This window comes from Neltuma alba, unplaced genomic scaffold, assembly GCF_004799145.2.
Source record: "Neltuma alba isolate B1F8T4 unplaced genomic scaffold, ASM479914v2 tig00012170_pilon, whole genome shotgun sequence".
Classification (NCBI taxonomy): Eukaryota; Viridiplantae; Streptophyta; class Magnoliopsida; order Fabales; family Fabaceae; genus Neltuma; species Neltuma alba.
Window position 1 is genome coordinate 39,089 of NW_021636715.1, and position 9,682 is coordinate 48,770.

The 9,682-nt window shown below is 36.8% G+C and overlaps 1 long non-coding RNA gene and 1 pseudogene across 1 annotated transcript; both read left to right on the top strand.

Annotated features, from left to right (window-relative positions):
* The first annotated feature begins 247 nt into the window (after window positions 1-247).
* Window positions 248-5,069, top strand: LOC114724147 (heat stress transcription factor A-1b-like; annotated as a pseudogene).
* A 2,874-nt stretch (window positions 5,070-7,943) lies between these two features.
* On the top strand, window positions 7,944-8,596 carry LOC114724144 (uncharacterized). Its single transcript, XR_003738296.1, has 3 exons — window positions 7,944-8,064; window positions 8,223-8,326; window positions 8,453-8,596. It is a non-coding gene; the product is annotated as an uncharacterized LOC114724144 (long non-coding RNA).
* The last annotated feature ends 1,086 nt before the right edge of the window (window positions 8,597-9,682 follow it).

Genomic DNA, 9,682 nt, shown 5'->3' on the forward strand with positions numbered 1-9,682 from the left:
GGTTATTGGTTGCCATTTTATATATTGGGAAGTCTTTTTTTATAATTTTTCCTAATGTATTTTTAATTTAGTTTTGTAAAATAGAAGTGTTTTTACTTGACATTTCTTCATTTCCAAGGCAAAGGGGAAATACCCGAAAGTGGCAGAGAAATGACGTTGCCAGTTTCCCTTCTTCTCCCTGAACTGAATATAAAAATCCCTAATTCCAGCGCACATAAACCCTTTCCCTGCCACTCTTATCTCGCTCTTATCCCTCTGTTATTGACGTCACTGTAACTCTCTTTGATCTATATTCCATTCCATTGGTGTTTATTCCGATTTCATTTCGCTTTCTTTTTAGAATGATGGACGGAGTTCATGGCGGTATGGCGAGTTCCGCGGTGGCGAATGTGAATTCTCCGCCGCCATTCCTCAGCAAGACCTATGACATGGTCGACGACCCTTCCACAAACTTGGTGGTCTCATGGAGTGATAATAACAACAGCTTTGTTGTTTGGGATGTGCCCGAATTCGCTAGGGACATCTTGCCCAAGTATTTTAAGCACAACAATTTCTCCAGCTTCGTCAGGCAATTGAATACTTACGTGGGCTTCTCTTATCTTTTCTCCAACACCCCATCATCATTATATTGAAGTCTTTTCACTTTTAATTTGGATTTACTTGTTATGCTGGTTGATCATCGTATATCTTTCCTTCCTTGATTGTGATTTGATTTTGGGGGCAAAGGGGGTTGTAGTTACTTTTAGAGTGCGATCAATTGCATGACTCTGACCGGGGATGGAGGATCGTTGTGCTGATATACTGAATTTTTGGAGTCTTTTTTTCGCTCCCTCTTGGTCCTATGACGGAGATATACTGAAGGAATCATTGATAACGGTGCCAGTGAGGTGTGATAGTGGAAGTGGATTTGTGTTCGTGCTTTCTGGTGGTAATTTTTTTTTTCTTTGGGATATTCTTTTTTCCTTTGGGGGGTTTTTTGGGGAGTGGAATTACGGGTGCTTTCATCAGCTTCTAGCAGTTGGAGAAATATCCAGAAACTTGAAAATTTTATTTGAAATATGTGTCTGTTACTTTGTTCATTTTAGTCGAAAGTAGATACTCAGATCAGCTGGATTCCTGCTTGATTCTTGTTCTTTGGTATCACTAGTTTCGGTAGTTTATTTTTCTTGATGATATTCAAGAGACTCTATATAAGTTTGAAGAGGCCATTGATCCATCATCCTTATCGATCGTTGTGAAATCTATTTAATGTGTGCAGTTCGTGGATTCTACCTGTAGTTGTTACTGGGTTTGTAATTGGTGATTGGAAACCTGTGGTTTGTTGGCTCAAAAGAATTGGTTTAGTCTGTGGCTAGGCATTTGCATACAAACATTTATCCATCCAGCTATGAGGTGGATCAGCTGCTACTCCTCCGAGACCTAAAAAATTATGCATCATTATTTTTGCCTCTCATTTAGGACTATCAGCAATAATTTCTCTGTGGACTTTTGGGAATCTCTTTCATGTAGCTTCGTGTTCATGTTAAAAAGTGTTTCTAGTTTTGTGGGTAATATCTTTGATTGACTTAAACTGTTCCATTTTTCCTCGTACTTAATCTTCTTTTATTCCATTCATCATACCTTTTTTTCCTCTTTTGTTGTTGTTGTTGGTGGTGGTGGTGGTGGTGGTGTTGTGTGTGTGTCTGTGTTCTCCTTACTTATTTGATCGCTCAACCAAACACATATAATTTCTAGTTGATGTCAATCTTTGGTAATGCTTTGAGCAAGCAACTCCATTTTATTTTGAGGACACTTATTCAAATGGAATTTTTCTCTTTAAAATCGTGTGTGTATGCTCTCTCTTGCATGGTATGTTGTTAACCCTTTGGGTTTGATGATTGGTTAAATGGATTTGATAACTTTATATAAAGCGTGTGATGAAGATTCAACTGTGTGTGTGTGTGTGTGTGTGTGTGTGGGGCTTGTCGTTAATTTATATTCTCAAACTTGCAGATCAGCTTACACCCTCTAAGGGTATGCCCGACTTTGCTAAATTTGGAGTAATAAGGAAAAATTTTGGTTATATCTGTATTTGTGTTGTAAGTTAGCAAAGTAAACTCAATTTTTTCCTGAATGGATATATCACTGCTCCGACAATAGTTAAAAACTTCATTACATGTCAAATCTTGTATGTGGATTTTACTTTGTTTGACTTGAATAAATGTTATTAATAAATTTATTTTTCTCTCTCTTCCTGCATTGGCATTTAGTTTCTAGTAATTGTTAAAAACTTCATCAGATGTCAAATCTTGTGTGTGGATTTTACTTTGTTTGACTTGAATAAATGTTATTAATAAATTTATTTTTCTCGCTCTTCCTGCATTGGCATGTAATTTATAGTAAATTGTTAAATACTTCATTAGATGTCAAATCTTGTGTGTGGATTTTGGTTTGTTAGTAATAAATTTGTTTTTCTCTCTCTTCCTGCATTGCCATTTAGCTTTTAGTAGTTCATTCTCAGTAACTTGGGGGGTATTGTAGCCGAGGAATAGACTCCCAAACATAAGGATTGAGGATTCTTTAGTTGGTGCAAGAAACGTATGGAGCTTACCCATCATTTTAAGTTATAATATTTTAAGTTATCATAATTATAAACCCCAACCTATCTTAGGGGATCTGATGGGAACAGAGGATGTGAGTAGAAATTCAAGTGTGGCAACAACATAACCACCAGCCTTATACTGCAGGGCAATGATTACAATCAACTAATAGGATGGTAGATGTACGTGTGATGTTTAATTACGACAATCGTCCAGTGCTAACCAACAGATTTTAACTCAAATACTAAAGAGGCGTGTTCCTCACCTACCTTGAGCTTAAATTGCTGGGAAGCTGTCGGAAGGCATAGGGAAGGCCATTTGGACCAACAGGTAGGGAACCGCTTACTCTTCATGTTCAGCCTAGGAAACTTTACTGAAATATCCAGATAAAAACTATAGTGCTACTTTTCGAAATTGATTGCATTTGTACTTGGAAACTGATTGTTGTTTGAATTTTCTTCTACATAATGCATTGTCTATACATACAGACAGACATACATGCATGCATGCATGCATATATAACACAACTCTTGTTGCATTTTCTTCTGTTTACTTTTTTTTAGTCTTAATTTTACTTAATCACCTCCTTTTAATTGACAATTAGGGTTTTAGAAAGGTTGATCCAGACCGCTGGGAATTTGCAAATGAAGGATTTTTGAGAGGTCAGAAACAACTTTTGAAGGGTATCAGTCGGAGGAAACCTGCTCAAGTGAACGGTAGTCAACAGCAATCTCCGGCACAGAACAACCTGTTGCGGCATGTATTGAGGTTGGAAAGTTTGGGCTTGAAGAAGAGGTTGAAAGATTGAAAAGGGATAAGAATGTTCTTATGCAAGAACTTGTTAGGTTGAGACAACAACAACAAGCAACTGATAACCAATTGCAAAGTGTTGGGCAACGTGTACAGGTTATGGAGCAGCGTCAACAACAAATGATGTCATTTCTGGCAAAGGCCATGCAAAGCCCAGGATTCTTGGGACAGTTTGTACAGCAGCATAGTGACAGTAACAGACATATTACTGGTGGCAATAAAAAGAGGAGGCTTCACAGGCAGGATGAAGGTACATTACCCTCTGATCATCTCTATGATGCTCCTGATGGACGTGTTATTAAATATCAACCTTCTATGAATGAGGCTGCAAAAGCAGTATTGCGCCAGATATTGCAGATGAATACTTCTTCAAGGAGGGAATCATCAATAAATAACTCCGATGCTTTTCTTATTGATGATGTTCCTTCTGCCATTGCATTAGATAGTGGGAGTTCCTCTAGCCGGGCTTCAGGAGTGACTCTTTCTGAGGTTACACCTACTTCTGGCCAGTCTTATATGGCAGGGCAATCGCAATTGCCTGTTAATCGTACTCCCACCAACACATCTGAGATGCAATCTTCCGGTGCTGTGTTGACAGACCCTGTTAAAGTAGCTGAATTTCCAGGATTAAATTTACATAATTGCCCAGAGAATGTTTTGGGTATTGGTGAAGTCCAAGGTGTGGAGACAGAGAGCAGTTTAGTGAATCCTGAACTCACTTTTGCGGGGCCTGACACTGGGAATGCGGGGGACATAGACATGATGTCAGCAGTTTTGGATGGGACACAGTCTGTAGAATTAGAAACTGATGCCTTTTCACCTGATCCAGATGGAATTTCTAAGCTCCCAAGCATTAGTGATGTTTTCTGGGAACAGTTTCTCACAGCAAGTCCGCTTACAGGCGATACAGATGAAATCAGTTCTTGCTCTCTTGGAGATGGTTTGACTAAGGAAGGCGAAGTTCCATCTAGAAGGGAGAATGGACAGGAAAAGTTGGATAAGATAAAACATATCGATCATCTTACTCAACAGATGGAACTTCTTGCTTCCAAAACTTCCTAATTGTATTTATGTTTCTTGCCGAGAAAGGTAAAATTTTAAATGAGCGTTTACTATATCAAGCATGCTGTTTGTATATGTTTCATACACTCAAAAATAGGCTGCGATTAGCATACGTCATGTTGCTAAGGTCTATAGAAAGGTTTGTCATGTATATGATTAACAAGGAACTTGTTACAGAAGTATTATTGATGTGGATTTGTTTCTGAGAATACGTGGACCTTTACGGACTTTGAAAAAAATTGTCTTTGCTGCAACCTTATGTTTTATATTGAGTGATGATGCCATACTCATCTAGAAGGGGGTGCTTAAGGGTAAAAGAGACAGCTAAGAGTGCATTTATTTGAGTTGCCAATATTTGTTGTGCATGATTCCTGACCGTGTTGAGGTCCTTTGCAGCTGAGCAGAACAAAGTCATCCACATCTACAAAAAGACACCTGACAGATATAACCAAATTCTGAGAATACTCTTCCCTCCCATTTGCTTATCTGCTTTGTGTTGTGTTCTGTTTGGCAAAAATCTGACCAAACTTAAATGAACTATAGCCCTATTTGTAGTTTGATAAATTGTGTGCTCAATTCCCAGACTAATTAGGCCGCCCTCTGCCTCCTTCTCTTAAACGGTTGTAATATTTTATTTCGGTGGTAATGTTGCGCTTTAATGTTGTTTCCCCCTACCCTTCTTTCCACGAGTAAATCATATGTCCCTTTTTTTATCAAATAATTTGATTCAGATTAATTTTTCCCACCTTTCGATTTTCTTTTTGATTAAATTGATGTATCCACGATTCATGACAAACTCTTTTTATTAATATCATTAATATTTAAAATTTACTTATTATTATTTGGTTTAACAAATGTATGAGGTTAAGAATTTAGTTTTTGTCCGGTTTAAAGTTCAAATAAATAAACTGTTGTCTAACGAACGAAGCTATACCATAAAAGTCAATTATTAAAAAATGATAACGAACAAATATTTATGAGATCATAAATAATATTAATAACATTAACATAATAACCATTTTCATATAAAAATAGATAAATGAAAGGATCTAAACGGACTGGCATCCTACTCTAAAGGTTCGGCTTGTTTAGGTTTTCAGTTCATTAGTTTAGATGCCTAAATCCCAAGCTTGATCTTAACAATTCTCAAATCTGAAAGTGGTGGCTCATTTTTCTACTCTAGGGCGAAGTGTGGATGGAAAGAAAATGAGAACTAAACAAGTCAATAATTGATTTTGTGATTTGTGACTCCCAAACGAAGTTGGGATTGGTATGCCATAAAAGACCTTTCCTATAATATCTTGAATGATTTAGCAGTTATCCCACAGTCCTTAAATAGGAAGCAGCTGAGTGTATCTGATGCCCCTCAAAGACCGGTGTCTGCAACTATGAAAGGAAGATGTCTAATTGCTAGGAATTAGGATGAGGTGGGCCCATATTGGACGATAGTGAAGAATGGGTTTGGTGCTTAGCAAGTTTGAATCTTCCTATGGTAAAACAAGCTTCTACAAACACTGAGAAGTTGTTTGACTCAAATTGACACTTATGAGCTATCTTATTATCTATCCTCTTTCTTTCCCCAACTGGCAGCTTATTGTAGGCACTAGGAAACTAAGATCCCCACGCACAACTCACATGCACTGGCAGACGATGGCAACCTCAGCTGCAGACGGTGAGAGCAACTCGGACTTGTGATGAAGGAGCAGCCTCTAGCAGGCCACGCACACCTTACACCCAGCACGGTGACCTCATGCTGATGACACGACAGAGCTCACGGCGACCAGCGACGGAGCTTTTGGGAGGAGGCGACAGAGCAAGTGGGATTGGCGGAAGAGACGGGACTCGCAAGTGAGAGGTTTGAGGGGAAAAAAACAAAGTGAAATCGTAAGGGAATAATGCCAGAAGGGAGAGAAAAACAAAGAGGGAATAAATTCTCTGACACACACACAAAACGATCCTGAATTAAGCTCTTCAGACTTCAAAAATAAGCTCTTTTCCTGGCTTAATTTACACCACACGGTCAGCCAACTTATTTTCAATAAGCCCAATATGTTATAAGCCCTCCCCAAACATTAGATCAACTTTCAATCGGGCTTGTGTTAAAATTAACTCACATTTGGGCCAGCAAACACTGACCCAAACAGGCATTAAGTGAAGATCTCAGCTTTTTTAACTTTTTGAATTGTCCTATTCTAACCCTTTTCTAGACTCAAATGATTAACCACACGTACACTCACTTTTTCCAAACAATTTGGAATTTTGATTTCACAACCCTTTCAGACATTACTAAGTTATAAGGTTGTGGACACAAGGTATGAATTTGTGAATGAAACATTATCATTAACTCAAAGCAAACTAACTTCTTAGATTCAAAAAGTCAGATTGGGTCCAAAATGATGTTTGGTATGATTTTAGGGATAATTTGTACAAATTACAATTTATTTAAAAATATGATTGTAATATGAACCAAACCAAGCCAAACGGTTTCTTTTTCCCAGAAGAACCGTATTTAATCGAGATTTTCAGTCTTAACGTTTTAGAGGTGTTTGGATATTCTCAAAAATACTTCTCAAAAATACTTTTTGACAAATCGAGACAAACTATAATTTAGGGCTTGTTTGGTTTCTTGTTTTGATAATAATTTTTTATTTTTAAAAACAAAAATAAAAAATTTGTTTGGTAATTTGTTTTTAGTTGATTGTTTTAAAAAACAAAATACAGGAACATGTTTTTAAAAACAAAAAAACAAAACAACTTTTACATTTTTTTGGTCTTATTTTTGCATTTTTATTTTTTGTTATGAAAATTTTTGAGAAATTTTCTTCTCTTCTTATCTAATCCACTACTTACCATTACCAGCGATAACTATCACCTACCAAATGTGATTTCTCTACGGTTTTTTTTTCAAACATGATTTTTTAAAATTATTATCCAAACAATTTTTTTTTTGTTTTCAAAACTTATTATAAAAACAATGTTATAAAATTGTTTTGAGAACAAGAAAACAAAGAACAAAGGGCCCTTAGTTTCTATCCAAACATTCTCTTTTAATCTTAGGGGGTGTTTGGATAAGAACAAAACTATAGTTTCAAATGTGCTTTTACGATATACGAAGTAAATATGTAGAGGGAGTTTGCCTCGATTTACATAAAAGTGTTTTTGAAAAGTGATTCTGAAATTACCAAACGTCTTTTTAGGGGGTATTTGAAAACATCCAAACCATGGTTTTAAAAGCACTTTTCTGCAAAACGAGACAAATTCCTTCATATATTTACTTCATAAACCGTAAAAGCACTTCTGAAATCATGGTTTCATTTATATCCAAACACCCTTTTAAAAACCAAAAAAAGACATGCACCAAAAAAAATCTCGGATCTTGCCTGGCCTGAGCTTGTAGATATGATCCCTGCTAACCCGCACCGACCCGTAACTCGCTCTTGCCAACGTGATGTGGACTTTTTTTTTTGGGTCGGACGACGTGATGTGATTCAGCAGACGCTTTCTTCCTTCTGTACTCACAACCGATGCCTGGTTCCATTTTTTGGAATCTGGACATAGCTCGAGAACTCATTCGCTATCCGCATTCCTTCATAGTCCAAGTCTGCTTCTGACGGTATTTCTTTTTGTTTTCTAATTTTTTTGAAGTTCGCCATTTGAGTGTAAGTTGATGGTTTAGCTAGTTCTTCTTTCCATTTCACATGCCAATGCATCACATATTGCGCTTCGTTGTTATAATCGTTTTCACGTATATTTGGTGGCACATTGATGCAGCAATTCATGGTGTTATTTTGGAGGGTTTGAACTGGTGTGACGATTGGAGAAGAGAGCTAGTCCTCTATCCTCGTAATTACCTTTTGAAACGTCACAATGAGAAGGTAGGGTAAAAGAAGTAGCAAAGGCTATATAATCATTTCTTCTCTTCTATGGTTTCTTATTTAATTATTTATTTTCTATAGTTTAACTTCGTTGTTTTGTGATTGTTGCGGGGCTGGGAATCACAGGCAGCACTTGAAGCATGGAGGAGGGGGAGGAATAAGTAGGATGATGATTAAGTTGTCAGTTGCTGTTGCGGTGCTATTGATTTGTACAGTCTCGTTGTTGTTCTCATCAACATTCACTACTAGTGTTAAATCCAACGACTCGACAGAGGTGAGATGAGACTTTGAATTATAGTGCGATCAGTGAACTGGGTTTGTCTACATCACACAAATGATACAACATAAGGAAGGCAATGATTTGGATTCTTTGATTGCATATTTCTGCCGAATTTGTGCCCTTGGGATATTTGGATCTAACTTGACATTAAGTTGAATGGCAATGATGATAACAGAGAAGCATCTCTCTGTCTGTCTAATCAAGTAATTGCCAGCCATCCAAATTAATTGAAAAAGTTCATCCGCTAAGCATAACTTTCAGGTGACTGGTGGGCTAGCTCTTGCCCATAGGGCATAGTGGCATGAAAGAAATGCTAAACTCTTGATGGCTAATACATTGGTCCAAACAATATATCAATATAAAAAATAAAATTTATAGCACGTCGTGCTATTCACCATTCATAAATAATGCGGCCTATTTTTTAGTCATGAACTCTTTTTGCAATGCAAAAGAAGCATGTCTGGTTTTTAACAATTCTCTTGTTAATAGTTGCTTTTCAAACTAGGGCAGAGAACTACAGTATTGATTTAATCAGAATTGACCCCTTAATCAGTGCATGATGCACAGACAGAACTGATCAAGCTATCCCAAGTCTAAGTACAAATTACCCTCTTTATATTGTTCATAAGGATAAATAGGTGGTTATAATAGTTAGTGACTACTCCTTCCATTTTAGATTATAAGCCCATTTTTGTAAAGTACTGTGTTTCAAGGTGTAAGGCCATTTATGGAATTTTATGTGCAATTAATGTCTTTTTATCAAAAATGTCCTTAGAAGTGTATTAAAATTACTTGCCTAGAAACGAGTTCACTTACTAGATACTTTTTTTTTTTAAATGGATGTGGGTTAGTTAAAATGGCCTTATAATATGAAATGGAGGGAGTACTAACTATTTTTCAGTTGCCCATAACAACAAACGGAGACAGCTGACATAATCTCATGTAACTGTGCCCCAATCTGAAATATATTGAATTAATCAATGACACCATTTCTGAGAAATATATTGTCATAATCACAAGCCCTAAGTTAAATGGAAAATTGTTGAGTGTACTGAAAAGAAAAATGATAGTTTTTC